The 13,523-nt window shown below is 38.4% G+C and overlaps 2 non-coding genes across 2 annotated transcripts; one reads left to right on the forward strand and one right to left on the reverse strand.

Moving 5' to 3' along the window:
• Nucleotides 1-8,283: 8,283 nt before the first annotated feature.
• Nucleotides 8,284-8,357, reverse strand: Trnas-aga (transfer RNA serine (anticodon AGA)). Its single transcript has one exon. It is a non-coding gene; the product is annotated as a tRNA-Ser (tRNA).
• Nucleotides 8,358-8,711: 354 nt separating this feature from the next.
• Trnas-aga (transfer RNA serine (anticodon AGA)) lies at nt 8,712-8,785 on the forward strand. The gene has a single exon. It is a non-coding gene; the product is annotated as a tRNA-Ser (tRNA).
• The last annotated feature ends 4,738 nt before the right edge of the window (nt 8,786-13,523 follow it).

Raw genomic sequence — 13,523 nt, forward strand, 5'->3', positions numbered from 1 at the left:
TCAAGACACCCCAGGTAAACGCAACACTTACAGCCCCGTTTTCGTACAATTTTACAATGCAAGCACATAACTTATGGTTCCTTTAAACTCAACCCATCACGATGTACAAAAACTGACAATAAGAAAGTTATCTACCTGAAAGCGATCGCTTAGCTCTCGCTATTGTCGCTTATTCGTCTAAACTACATTTTCGCGAGTCTGCAGCAGCCTTTCCAACGTTAGTCTTTTTCTCTTCTGAACGACTGCGATCATCTTCTGACTCACTAAAGCTGTCGTATTTTCGGTGCTTTTTTCGAGACTTCATCAAATGGCTCTTCTTGCAACTAGATTTGTTCTTTCGACGCTTCCTTTTTCTTTCAGGTGACGACTCCGACTCTTCACTAGATCCTGAGCTGGGACTTCTTGATTTTTTATTTCTCCGCTCTGCTCGCAGAGGTGAAACGGCAGAAACAACATTTGTTTGATTTCCATTTGCGTTTACATCTACTTGAACATAAACTTCATTGATGATGTTTTTTGTTTCTCCAGAAATGATGTAAATGGTTCGCGGTCGCTTGCATCTGCACGTGAAAGAATTTTATTAGAACAAGCTAATCTCAATGTTGCAATGTCTTTTTGCAATTCCAGTTGTCCTTGTGGCGTTTGTAACGAGTATTTCTCTGGGAAGGCTTTAGTCAGTCCATAGTTACGTCAGTGGCGAAGTAACTGCTGACGAGAATGCTGATATAGATTTAGACTGAAAAGAATCGAAGTTTTTCTTTTCCATTGTAACAGTGTCCATTTTCCTTATTTCCTCAGTATGTTCAGGGTGTTGCTTCTTAAGTCCACAACAAATAAATGATTGACAACGAGGAGTTTACACGAATAGAGGCGGTTTCCTTCAGCCGTGTGGCCACGAATGTGACAATCAGCCGCAAATCATCCTTGCGTATCTGCCAACGCGCGGCGGCTCAACTACATCAATTTCGAGTTCCCGAATGTGTGTTTCGACAGCCAGTTTGATGTCGCTAAGACTTTGAAGCTTCTACCATAGCTGATTTCCTTTAGAAGTTTTCCAGTCAAAAACGTGTGCCACTGACGATCTCTCAGAATTTACACTGCTCGCAAACGAGGAAAGAAGGCTCCTGTGTTACTTTGTTGACATGCTTTCCGCGCTTGCCTCTTTCGAATCAGAGCGTCTTTTCAATAAAAACGAAGAGTCACTCTCTTACCTTCAAATAGACGCGTCGGTAACTGCCTGATCCACAAGGCGAAGCGTTCCTAAAAGCTTCGGAGACATCTAAACTGTCGTTCCTGTCGATATTAATAAACGTTTGCAAAGAAAGATCTTTGTATATTACGATTTGCTGGTCGTCAACGCCTTGAAGAAACGGTACAGCTTTTTTCACGCGGTCGAGAAGATCTTGATGTGTGCTCAGTGGCTCATCCACGTAAAAACTCGCAAACCTGTCTTCAAAATATTGAAGTAATACTTGAAAAATTTTGGAAAATCTCAACGAGTTCTTGGCACGAGATACCAAATAAACTGAGCAACTTACTCGCGTAGGTTGCAACTTATTCGGCTCAAACTGTCAATCAAAATACCAATGTTTCGGCGGAAGTTTGCAAAGTCGGTTTGACTGTAATATTTGAACACCACACCTCACCATAAGTTATTTTCTCCTTTGTTATTGACATGTCAAAATATTGCATTCAAATTTAGACTGAACTGCACGAACGAAGACTGGGTCGAGCATGGCGAGAGTGTAGACTTGTTCTTGCTAGCTCCGTTACAAAAGTTTGTATATGACCTTGGTTACATGGCACAGAAGGTACAAAAGTTTAAACGAAAGACCCATATAGAAAGAACTGGACCGGCTTGGAGAAATGAGTCAATATCGTCTGAAGAAGATTCTCTTTCCCCGCTGGAAAAGAAAATCAAATCAAAAGACCAGATGGAGTCGGAGTCGGGAAGCGAAACCGATGATGTTGTCGCGACGCTTGAGGTGGTTAAAAAAGTAATGTCCAAGATTGAATTAGTTTTAGGATAACTTGATAAGATGGAGAAGAAACTGGACAATCTTGAAAGCTACGTGAAAGTTGTCGACGGAAAGGTTAATCGACTGCAAGAGAAGGTCGAACGCTTTGAATCGTTTAGCAAAGACGCCGCATCATCATTAAAGGTGCACGTGTTAGACGAAGGAATGTCTTTTGCGAACTCCGAAATTGAGAACATGAAGGAGAAAACGAAGTACTGGGAAAAATCTCTTCAAGAAAAAACGGCGCGGGTGGAGAGGAAGCTTCAGGGAGAGATCGAAACATTGAGGGATGAAAAGCTTTACATGGAAGTGTACCAACGACGAGAAAACCTTCGCTTTCATGGGATCAGAGAAGCATCTGGCACCACAGAGGAGAACGTGAAAGGGGTGTTAGTTGGATTTATGCAGAATGAGCTGGATATCAATAAGGCGGATACCATTGAGTTTCAAAGAATTCATCGCATCGGGAGGCGCAAACCCTCACAAGATAAGCCAAGACCGATCATGGCTCGGTTTCTGCGATATTCTGATAGAGAGTTGGTAATGTCAAGGGCAAAGAAGCTGAAAGGAAAGTGTCTTGGAATATCGGCAGACCTACCAAAAGAAATCATAAACCGCAGAAAAGAATTGATGCCAAAGTTTAAGAAAGAAAAAGTTTTTTTTTTTCTTCACGAACATGTAACGGCATACATTATTTTTCGTTTTATTTGCTAAAACGGAGCTGCATGTTTGGATTCTAAAATTAACATCATACGTGCAAGATTCAGTTCATTAGTAGCGCAATTTAAAACAGCCGGCTTCATCGCTGGCTACTGTTTTATTTGTATGTCTTATTGGTGTTGTAGGTGTTATGGTTGTAAAATAGTCTTTTTGTATATTTTTTCAATGTTATTTAGATTATGTTTTTTCCATATTTTGCACACGCAACATACAAATTATTTTTTTAAGTTTTCTGGCTGAAAGTTTTGGCGATTTGTTAATTATGATCAGGAGTATTTTTCTAACGATTTACGAAATTAATAATGTTCACAAAACTTAATCTAAATTTTGGATTTTTATCGTTAAATGTTCGAGGGATCAGGTCATTTGATAAGCGGGAGGCGCTTTTTCACTGGTGTATGAAAGACAAAGCTGATATAATTTTGCTACAAGAAACATGTAGCACACCCGAGCTGGAGAATGTGTGGAAGTCCCAGTGGAGGGGAGAGCTGTTTTTTAGCCACGGCTCGGAACACAGCAGAGGTGTTTTAACACTTGTCAAGGAAGGACTTAACTGCCAATTGAAGGTATGTAAACAAGATGAATTGGGTCGTTATGTTATTCTGAAGGGCATTGTGCAAAGTCAACCTTTTATTTTTGTAAATATCTATGCTCCGAATAAGGTCAACAAGCAATGTGTTTTTTATGATGAAATTCATAATGAGTTAGCTAAAGTGGAAACTGATGCAGACCATCGGATAATAATAGGTGGCGATTTCAATGTTATTTTGAATCCTGATTTAGATGGATCGGGAGGGAAACCAAAATTAAAAGAATCCTCTAAAAAAAATAGAAAATCTGTGCTCCTTATTTGATTTGACAGACATTTGGAGAATCAGAAATCCAGGTGCTAAACGTTTCTCTTGGAGACAGAAAAATCCAGCAATTCAACGCCGCCTAGATTACTGGCTAATAACCAATTGCATTCAAGAAGAGGTAGAGAAGGTCGACATTATTCCTGCCATTAGGTCTGATCACTCTGCCATTACGCTACATATCAATGGCATGGAAAACACGAGTTACGGACCTTCCTTTTGGAAATTTAATGCAAGTTTATTGGAAGACGAAGAATATGTGAATAAGATAAACGAAAAAAGTCGGGAGTGGATAGAGGAAAATAGAGAAATACAGGATCCGAGAGTTCTTTGGGACTTCCTTAAGTATAAAATACGCTATGAAACGATTGTTTATGGTAAAAAGAAAGCTAAAGAACGGAGTCAGTTTAGAAGAAAGACTTAAAGATTGTCAAGTAAAATGCGACGAGGGTCCAACACCTGAAAATCTTAATGCCTTGGAAATAATTCAAGCAGAATATGATCGCCATTATGACTATATTACCCAGGGAATAATTATAAGATCCAGAGTTAACTGGTGCGAACAGGGTGAGAAAAGTAATAAATATTTTTTAAACTTAGAAAACGCCAAAAAGAAAAAGAGTTCAATAAGGAAATTATCTATGGATAATGATAAAGAAACGACAGAGCCAAAGCAGATAATGACCGAGATTCATAATATTTATTCAAAACTTTATGATAAAGATTTGGGTGAGAACTCAATCACTCGATTCCTTGACAGAACGAATACTAAGAAACTATCCAATGACCAGAAAGAGGTTTTAGATAAAAAGCTCCCTAGATCCGAGCTTTACCAAGCATTAAAAACGTTTCAAAGAAACAAAGCACCGGGAAATGATGGGTTAACTGTGGAATTTTATTTGGCGTTCTGGCCCATTTTAGGGAAATACCTTGAAGATTCCCTAAATTTCGCTCACGAACACGGACAACTATCTTCCTCCCAAAAACAGGCAATGATTACTCTGTTAGAAAAGAAAGATAGAGATAGAAGATTCATTAAAAATTGGCGACCTATCTCTTTAATGAATGTGGACGTTAAAATTGCATCTAAGGCAATTGCTAGAAGATTAGAAACAATCCTTCCGGAATTTTTTCATCACAATCAAAATGGATTTATCAAAGGAAGATCAGTTTTTGACGCAGTTAAAACGATCGATGATCTCCTTGAATTGGCACAAATAACAAACAAATCTGGTATACTTGTAGCCATAGACTTTGAAAAAGCCTTTGATTCTCTAGATCACACGTATCTGTTAAAGGTGTTGTAGAAACTTAACTTTGGGACATGTTTTTTACAATGGATTAAGACCTTTTGTAGAAACATATCAAGCTGCGTTTTCAACAATGGATTTACCACCGATCTCTTTCAAGTGCGGCGTGGTGTATGGCAAGGTGACCCGTTATTGCCTTTATTATTTGTCTGAGCTATTGAAATATTAGCAACCCAAATCAGCCAAGATGATAACATTCATGGTGTGATGGTCAAAAACGAGGAAATCAAGTTAACATTATTTGCCGATGACATGACCTGTTTTCTAAAGGATATGAATTCGTATTTACAATTATGTGGATTGTTGGAAGATTTCTATAAATATTCTGGCCTCCGGATCAACAACGACAAAACTGAAATCTTCGCAATCGGTTCTTTTAAACTCGCGCAACGCGACTTTATCCATAACGTACGAACATCAATTAAGATATTAGGTACTTTTTTTGACTACCATAAACCGTCACGGAACAAAGGCAATTTTGAATCAATTTTCAAGTCCATTCAAAGGACCCTCAATATGTGGAAATGGAGAGGCCTTTATTTACTTGGAAAGATTCAGATAGTGAAAACTTTTATCATACCAAAGTTTTTGAGTAAAGCAGCATTAATATCGGTATCAAAGGATCTTATTAATAATGGTACTTGAACTGAGTGGAGTGCAATTTGGTCTGAAATCATACGCGTGATTTCAAAATCGAACGAGCGCGCAGCGCGAGTTCGATTAGAAATCACAACGTCTAATTTAGTATGCAAAACGATGTCATGTGACGAAAACTCATCCGAGCATGACAAAGAAACAAGCAATTCTGATCTGAAGTCGAAAATAGTCTACTTCAGGTATAAAAGTGCAATTCTCGTCGCCTGAATCAATTATGGAAGGCCTACCTTTCTTCTGTGGTTGAGGCTGCGATTTTCATTGTCTTTGGAGAAGAAATTTGAAGGTGCATATCCTGTGTAATTCTGCGATCGATTTCTTTTGAGTTGTGAAACTCCCTCGAGTGTACGATGCCAAGTGGATAGTACGTTTTTTTTCTTTTAAATGCCGTTCAGTGGTATAATTTTAAGGGGTCCAGCTCGTTATCATCTCCGTTTCTTTTTGTAACCTTGGCGTAGGACTCAATACTCAGGACCTTGTCAAGTTCTGGCAGCGCCATTTGTTTTCCAAGATGGCGGGACTGGCACCGGCTTCGTAAGACGTTCGTCCATTCACTATTTTGTGCGGTGTGGCGTATGTTGACTATGTTTATTCACAGCAAAAGAATTGAGCTGTTTTGTTGCTTCGTTTGAAACTACCGGAAACCTGGAAACATCTACCTTCTTGAGATGACTCTGAATTTGTTGTTGTGTGGTTTTCGTTTGTTTATGTTTTACTGGACTCAGTATCATACGGATCTTGAGCAGATGTTGAAGAAAAATCGCCAAAATATTCGTCAAAATGGACACTGAAAGTTGGGAACTTCCATTAAAGTAGGTCTTCAGCCTAAAGGAGCTCATAATCGTCATTCAGAAACTAATTAATGAAATTTGTCAATGTTTTTGGAAAAAAAGCTACAATAACAACAAAGTTTTGGCAATAGTATTTGCAAAATTCTCCACACAGTGGCTTTTTGCCTTTCATTTTCCTGAAATTTTATTGATTACTTTAAACTAATCTTGAAATCTGATGGGTTGTTATGTTTTACTGGCCCATTCTCATTGGCTGAGAAAAAGATGCGATTTAGAGCAAAAAATAGTGCGATTCGTGAATAAATCGCACCACCGAGAGCCAATCAGATTGCAAGGATAACCAGTGATTTCAAAATGGATTTAATAAAGGAGATAAATAAATTGATTTATGGTTTTATTTGGAAAGGTAATGATAAAATCAAAAGATCTGCACTTATCAACGACATTGAAAGTGGGTGACTTAAAATGCTTGACATCGAGTCCATGATCTCAGCACAAAGAGTCATGGCTTTAAAGAAATATTTCGCTGATGGTAATAGCACCTGGAAAGCTATTTTAGATGAATTTCTTTGCCACGTAGGAAGAAAATTCATTCTTTTTTGTGACTTCGACACTCGTAAACTTCCAGCTTATATTCCAGCTTTCTATAAAGAGTGTCTTGATGCATGGTCGGAATTGAAGACTTCAAATGTCGTTTCGTATGACGATGTTATCGACCAAATCATTTGGAATAACAAAAATATTGTTGTTGACAAACAATCGCTTTTCGAAGAACATCTGTTTTGTCAGGGAATTGTTAAAATTGGGGACCTGCTATCTAACATGGGAAAATTTCTTCAAAGTTCGAAGGTATTGGCAGCAAATGTATCCCCAACTCAATATTTTAAGCTAATAGGTGTTGTGGATGCTACTCCCATCGCGTGGAGACTTATTATAAAACAGTCACAAACAAATCAACAATTCTATCCATCAATCCTCGGAGATGAAGTATATATTGAATTGGATGACCCTGAAATCGATTTGTCCAAAGTAACATCAGAATTACTGTATGACCAATTTAAAACTAAAAAACAAACTCCTCCCTCTGTTCAAAAAAAGATGAAAAGCAAATATCCCCAACTTGTGGTTGATTGGAAAAAACCCATTCTTTACCGTTTACCGTCACAATAGAAACAAAAATCAGAGAGTTCCAATATAGAATACTGAACGATATCGTATACACCAATGATAAGTTGTTCCGTTTTAAAATGATTGAATCGCCTTTGTGCACGTTTTGTCAGAAAGAAGATGAATCCCTCGAGCATTTACTCTTTCATTGTAATATAACAAAAAACTTTTGGCTTGCATTCTCATCTTGGATTAGTAAACGAAACATATCTATGGAGACGTTAACACTAATTAATATTCTGTTTGGCGTATTTAATGACAATGAAAATTTTGCTATTTTGAATCACTTAATACTCATTGCTAAATATTTTATTTATACATGTAAACTGAACAAAACTAAACCAATATTAAGAATTTTCTTTGAAAAGATCAAATTAGTTCATCATATAGAGAGAAAAATTGCCAAAAGAAATGACAGGCTCCATAAACACTACAAAAAATGGGAAAAATTATTATCTCTTTCTTAACTGAACATCAATTTAAATTTTTGTCAGCATGTGTCTTGTACTTTATTCATTAATTTTATTTATTTTGTCCTTTTGTGTTTGGTATATTTATTTATTTATTGTAGTGTTTAACTATTACTGTATTTCTTATTTATTTATTTATTTATTCGTTTGTTTAGTGTTTTTTTTTTAGTGTTAGTGCGTCTAGTAAATATATTTGTAACCGTAATTGTCGATGCAAATAATAGAGAAATAATAAAAAAAAAATGATAAATTAAAAAAATTTTCAAGGTAGAAACATCAACTCGGAAAAAAAAAAACTGAGTTCCAGATGGGATTTGAACCCACGACCCTCCGTGATCTAGTCGGATGCTCTGACCACTGAGCTACTGGAGACTCTATGGTGAGCAAGGGTGAAATGTTTGCTGACCGTAGAGTCTCCAGTAGCTCAGTGGTTAGAGCATCCGACTAGATCACGGAGGGTCGTGGGTTCAAATCCCATCTGGTACTCAGATTTTTTTCCGAGTTGATGTTTCTACCTTGAAAAATTTCTACCTTGAAAAATTTCTACCTTGAAAATTTCCTTATAATACTCACTTTGGAGGGTGGTTGGTTGCATCTTTGATATGCCTTAATGTGACTGCGCGATGCAGTTAATGAGTTCATATGCGCCTAGACATCATTTGGCTGTGTGACCGCGCGATGCGGTTCCAGTCAAAGACCCACATATTTCACCTTTGCTCATCATAGAGTCTCCAGTAGCTCAGTGGTTAGAGCGTCCGACTAGATCACGGAGGGTCGTGGGTTCAAATCCCATCTGGAACTCGGGTTTTTTTTTCCGAGTTGATGTTTCTATTTTGAAAAATTTCTAAATTGAAAAAAAAAAGTAGAAACACGATTTTTGACCTATCAGTGCATGTATTTTCTTTGGGTTATTTTCTAAATCAACTTGTTACTCTTCCAGTATATCACAAACATCAGAAATATAACATGTTTCATTTATTTTTGTCACTGACAGTTACCTGAAGAGCCAAATGTAAAAGAGAAAGGCGTAAGCATTGTATGTCCTTGGCACTGATATGTGTAGCAAATGTTAATTTGTTTTTTATGATGAAATTAATTTTTTTTCCTTGTCAGGTCATAAACTGTCGCCCGTCGTTGTCCTGATGGAGCAGTTCAAAAGAGGCGATTTACTGTAGAGTCACAGATCAAGGTGCTTACTTTAACCTCTCTATTTATCTACTCCGTTTGTAGCTGGGGAATGCCCGTTTTTCATCAGATTTTTGATTTTTGTGAGCCCGCTGTTGTAGTGGTTAATTGCAGAACTCATCTTTCTCCTGTTTTGATTTTAAATGTAGAGGTCTCCTTAATTAATATACATTACCATAATAAATACACATACCGTAGAGTTTCGTTAGTAGCGACCCTCGTTACTTTCGGAATTAGCAGCCTTTGGGGGTCGTTACTTTCGGGGAACAGAAATCGTTTACAAATCGAGCTGGCGCGAGCCTTTTTTTTCCGAAATAAAAAATGAACAACATAAAATTAAAAAATATATACATATATTTTATTTGCATTCCATATGTATAGATTGTGTAAATATCGATGGTTTACCGGACTACCGCATGGGTGAATCAGCCGCTATAGAGGAGATCGAGTTCTTCACTGACTCAGAGGAGTAAAGCTAAACTGCTTCGATTGTACTGCGTGACGAGCCGCTGCGTTTTGCTCTGTACCCCGTGCCGGTATCTCAGTGTCATTTAATTGGAAGAAACACATTCATGTTAATCGACGAAAACAATATAGAGTTTTCAATTTCAATTTGAAGAAACGTTCCTGTTGTTAATACGAAATTATACCGGTTTAGTTCTCACATCGCTACATCAGTGAACTGATGTCAAGCACGAATGGTGGCATAAAGCTTCCCCTTGTAAATTAAAGTGCCTTATCGTGAACAATTTGTGACACTGCACGAACATATTATTGTACATTAAAATTTTGACTATTGATTCACAACTTGAAGGTATACAATTTAAAAAACTTGGTCTCGCTACTTTTTTTTTTTTTTTTTTTTTTGCCATTAACCGTTCTCAATTTTGTTTGTTGCCGCTTTCCTTTCTGTTTTTCCCTGCCCTTTCACGCTGGCTACCTTTTGCATTGTATGTTCTTTCTGGCTGCCGTGAAAAGTTGGATGTTAATTACGGGCGAAGCCTAGAACTGGACCTTGATCAATCATAGACGTAGTGGACCATTTTACCACCGTTTTTGCACCAAAACTGATAACGTTGTTTTTCGATTTGTGACGTCGGACTGTCGTCGATATCTAAACCTGACCATTGCGCGGAAAGGCCTAGCCTAGTATTACTATCTGCTTATCAAGAATATCTCATGACATTCAAATTGATGACGTCACAAGTGGTACAAAGAACACGACCATTAATTACGCATATATGCGTAGTTGGTATTCAAAGGGTTAGGTCTGCATTCGAGCCAAGTGGCCTATCAGGCGGGAGCTTATCCCGGTTTCAGTAACATGAAGCGAATAGGAGAATTTCTTCTCCCCCCTAGATGGGATGCTAGTCCATCGTAGGGTTACGCCCAGCATTAAGGTGGCCGGTACCCATTTATACACCTGGGTAGAGAGAGGCACTGTGAGAGTTAAATGTCTTACCCAAGAACACAACACAGTGTCCCTGGCCAAGGCTCTAACCCGGACCACTCGATCTGGGGACGAGCGCACTAACCATGAGGCCACCGCGCCTTCCTCACATGCGCGGCCTTAATTCGCTGACTTCAATTGTCTTTATTGACAGGTGCTGTTTACCTTTGCTGATTGGTTGGGTTACTCGCCGTCTCGTCACGTTATCGTGACAACGTATCTAAGGAAACAGCTATCTGAGGCAACACAAACTTTGCACGAGGCCGGATTAAGTCACGATACAGCGCTAGTGCTGGAAGAAATATAAAATAATATTTTATAATCAACAGGGTGTCTACAAAGATACAAAGACGAGACTTAACTCTTTGATATAGCCCGAAAAACAAATTCGCATTAAGTTTTCCCATAAGTTTCTGTTAATCTAAGTTATGAGAATGTAGTAGTCCATTAAGAGAGTAGGTTACTATCTCAGACGCCGGTTGCATTCCCTGGACCTATGTACAGTATTGAACTAGAGGTCCGTGTAGGGGAAATATTGTTTTTGTGGCCAATTTATAGGCTCAAAGGCAGGCGCAATACATGTGATTAGATTGCTGCAACAGCAAAAATTTCATGCACATCTTATGTAGGAATTAAAGAACTTAATTTCCGTAAATTTTAGCAAGAAGATTCCTCTTTAAGAGAACTGAAAGGCAAGCCTGCAAACTGTCATCGACTCGTAGTTTTGTTTACTGATTGTTGTATCCATGCAATAACCTACATGTCCGAGTCCGCGCGTTTTGGTAGAGATGTTTCCACGACATTTTGATTAGATCCGCGCAAGGGGCACCATTTTACTGTAAAGAAAAAAACTAGTTTTAGCCAAGAACTGAAAAAAACAGAAGACTTTCCCTCCGGTAATATGATAAATAATAAAGAAAGACCGGCTCAGAACAAAAGTTCGTGGAAATGAAATGTTTCGACGTTTTATCAGTTGTGGTTTTTATTAATCTCGTGACCTTCGGCCACGAGAGGATGTTTTTGCACTGTACACAACGGTGGTACATCCAGGCTCTCTCTCGTGTTCTCCAAATTCTCCGCGTTCATCATAACATTGCGTGTGTCATTGTAGGTAATAACTCAGCAAAGAGACAATGTGTGCCAGTATTGTTAGAAGACAATTTCCCACCATGAAAAAGAAAACAATTTGGTACAGCAGTATATTTTTATTATCTTATTCTTTTACGGCATTAAACATAATTAAAGATAAATGTACATAAAATCTATGATGACATAATTTAACTAAGGGCACTTTACGACCCTTTACCCTTCCAAAAATGGGAAGGACGGGAGAAGGCTCTTGAGTCGGTGAGTAAATTCTGCCATTCGTCCCTCGACTTGATGATTTATCATGGATAAAGCAATCTATGCGTGACATGCAGTTTGTCAGCTTTGCCGAAAAGTTCTTTGTTCTTCTCGTGTCTCCTTTCCAGTCTTTCCCATCTTCGAAGGGAAAATCGCTCTGGGACGAAATTGAAATCTTCTTATTCCGAACCGGAAACTCCCAGCTTGTTATTCCTCGTTTTGTAGACTTCTTATTCAGTTCGTGCTCAACAGAGAACTCCTCAAATGAGCAAGGTGGCTAATTACGAGATGCTCTGTCATCATTCAATCAAATCGTGGCAAACGTCAGTTTGTTCCGATATTAACCTGGCATCATTAAAATTGTTGAGTGCAGGAAACAGCGGACATAATCGCACTCAAGGTATTGTAACATGACCAGTTAACTGCAGTTAAGGCCTGGGCAAGGTAGAAACTGGTTATAATTAGTTGATGGAGTAAAACGCACTCACCAAATGCTTAATTGTTCATATCCACACTGGTTTGCTTGCGGGAAGCTTTTATTTGATGGTTGGGGCAACTCTATCAGTAATATTTAAGAGAGTGACGTTTTACAATTAAATATTACAGACATTTGGCGGATCAACCTGATAGTGTAGTAGTATAAGAGGAATGTTAGGAAACAGGGCTTCCGGGTTTGACACTGGGTGGTTACTTACAAATTTCCTTTTTTCTTTAATTTAGTAGAGAAAAATTCATTGATAGTTACAAAAAAATTTTAAGTGTTGCGAAAATGGCATCGACCGTTTACGAAACGGACAACTGCGCCGGCGGCGTTTGATCGAGAAAACACGGTAATTCAAAATTTATTTTTGTGAGATTATGCAATATTATGGCATAATCTGATAGAGTCACCGGTCAGGCGGTGCTGGACATGGTCCACGTGACAGTATTCGACCAATCATTTGTCGTCTCGGCTGGAGCGATGGAGGACACATTTTACCTTGCGAATGGAGAGTAAGTTGTCGTTTCTCGACCGATTTCCGCACTCATCCAGAGAATCAAACGAGCCTTTTCTAGGAGCTGCTAGTGTAATAACTAGACCAGTTATTTGCCAAGTCTCTAGTGCAGGTAAGCAATTTTTGCATCAGAATTAGTCAGTGGAAATCATGCTATGTGTAAAACGTTGGTTTACCACACGCGCTTGACATGGATATTCTTTTGGTCGTTTGCAGGGTAACAGAGATCAGTATTGTGGATTATTTTTTGCGTGAAACTTTAGTTCGAGAGTTGAACTTTAAGAAAAGTTCGGCGGGCCCAGTCGGGCCCCGCCGTTTTAAGGGTCAAAATCGGACTTGAAGTTTGGGGCATTTTCCTTGATTTGTCAGATTTTCGCGGTGTTTCGCGAGAGTGATTGTGTGATTTTTACCGTTGTTTTAAGAGTATAATTTTGTGGCTCGGCTTGTTCCCTATATCTTAATGTTTTCTTGTTGTTTTTTCTTTTGTAGTGCGTATGTCATCCGTTTGTTTGGCCGATGTTCAAAAGTTTTGGATCCTGCTTTGGATACTAGTCCATTAAAGATA

The sequence above is a fragment of the Orbicella franksi genome, chromosome 10 (assembly GCF_964199315.1).
Source record: "Orbicella franksi chromosome 10, jaOrbFran1.1, whole genome shotgun sequence".
Taxonomy (NCBI): Eukaryota; Metazoa; Cnidaria; class Anthozoa; order Scleractinia; family Merulinidae; genus Orbicella; species Orbicella franksi.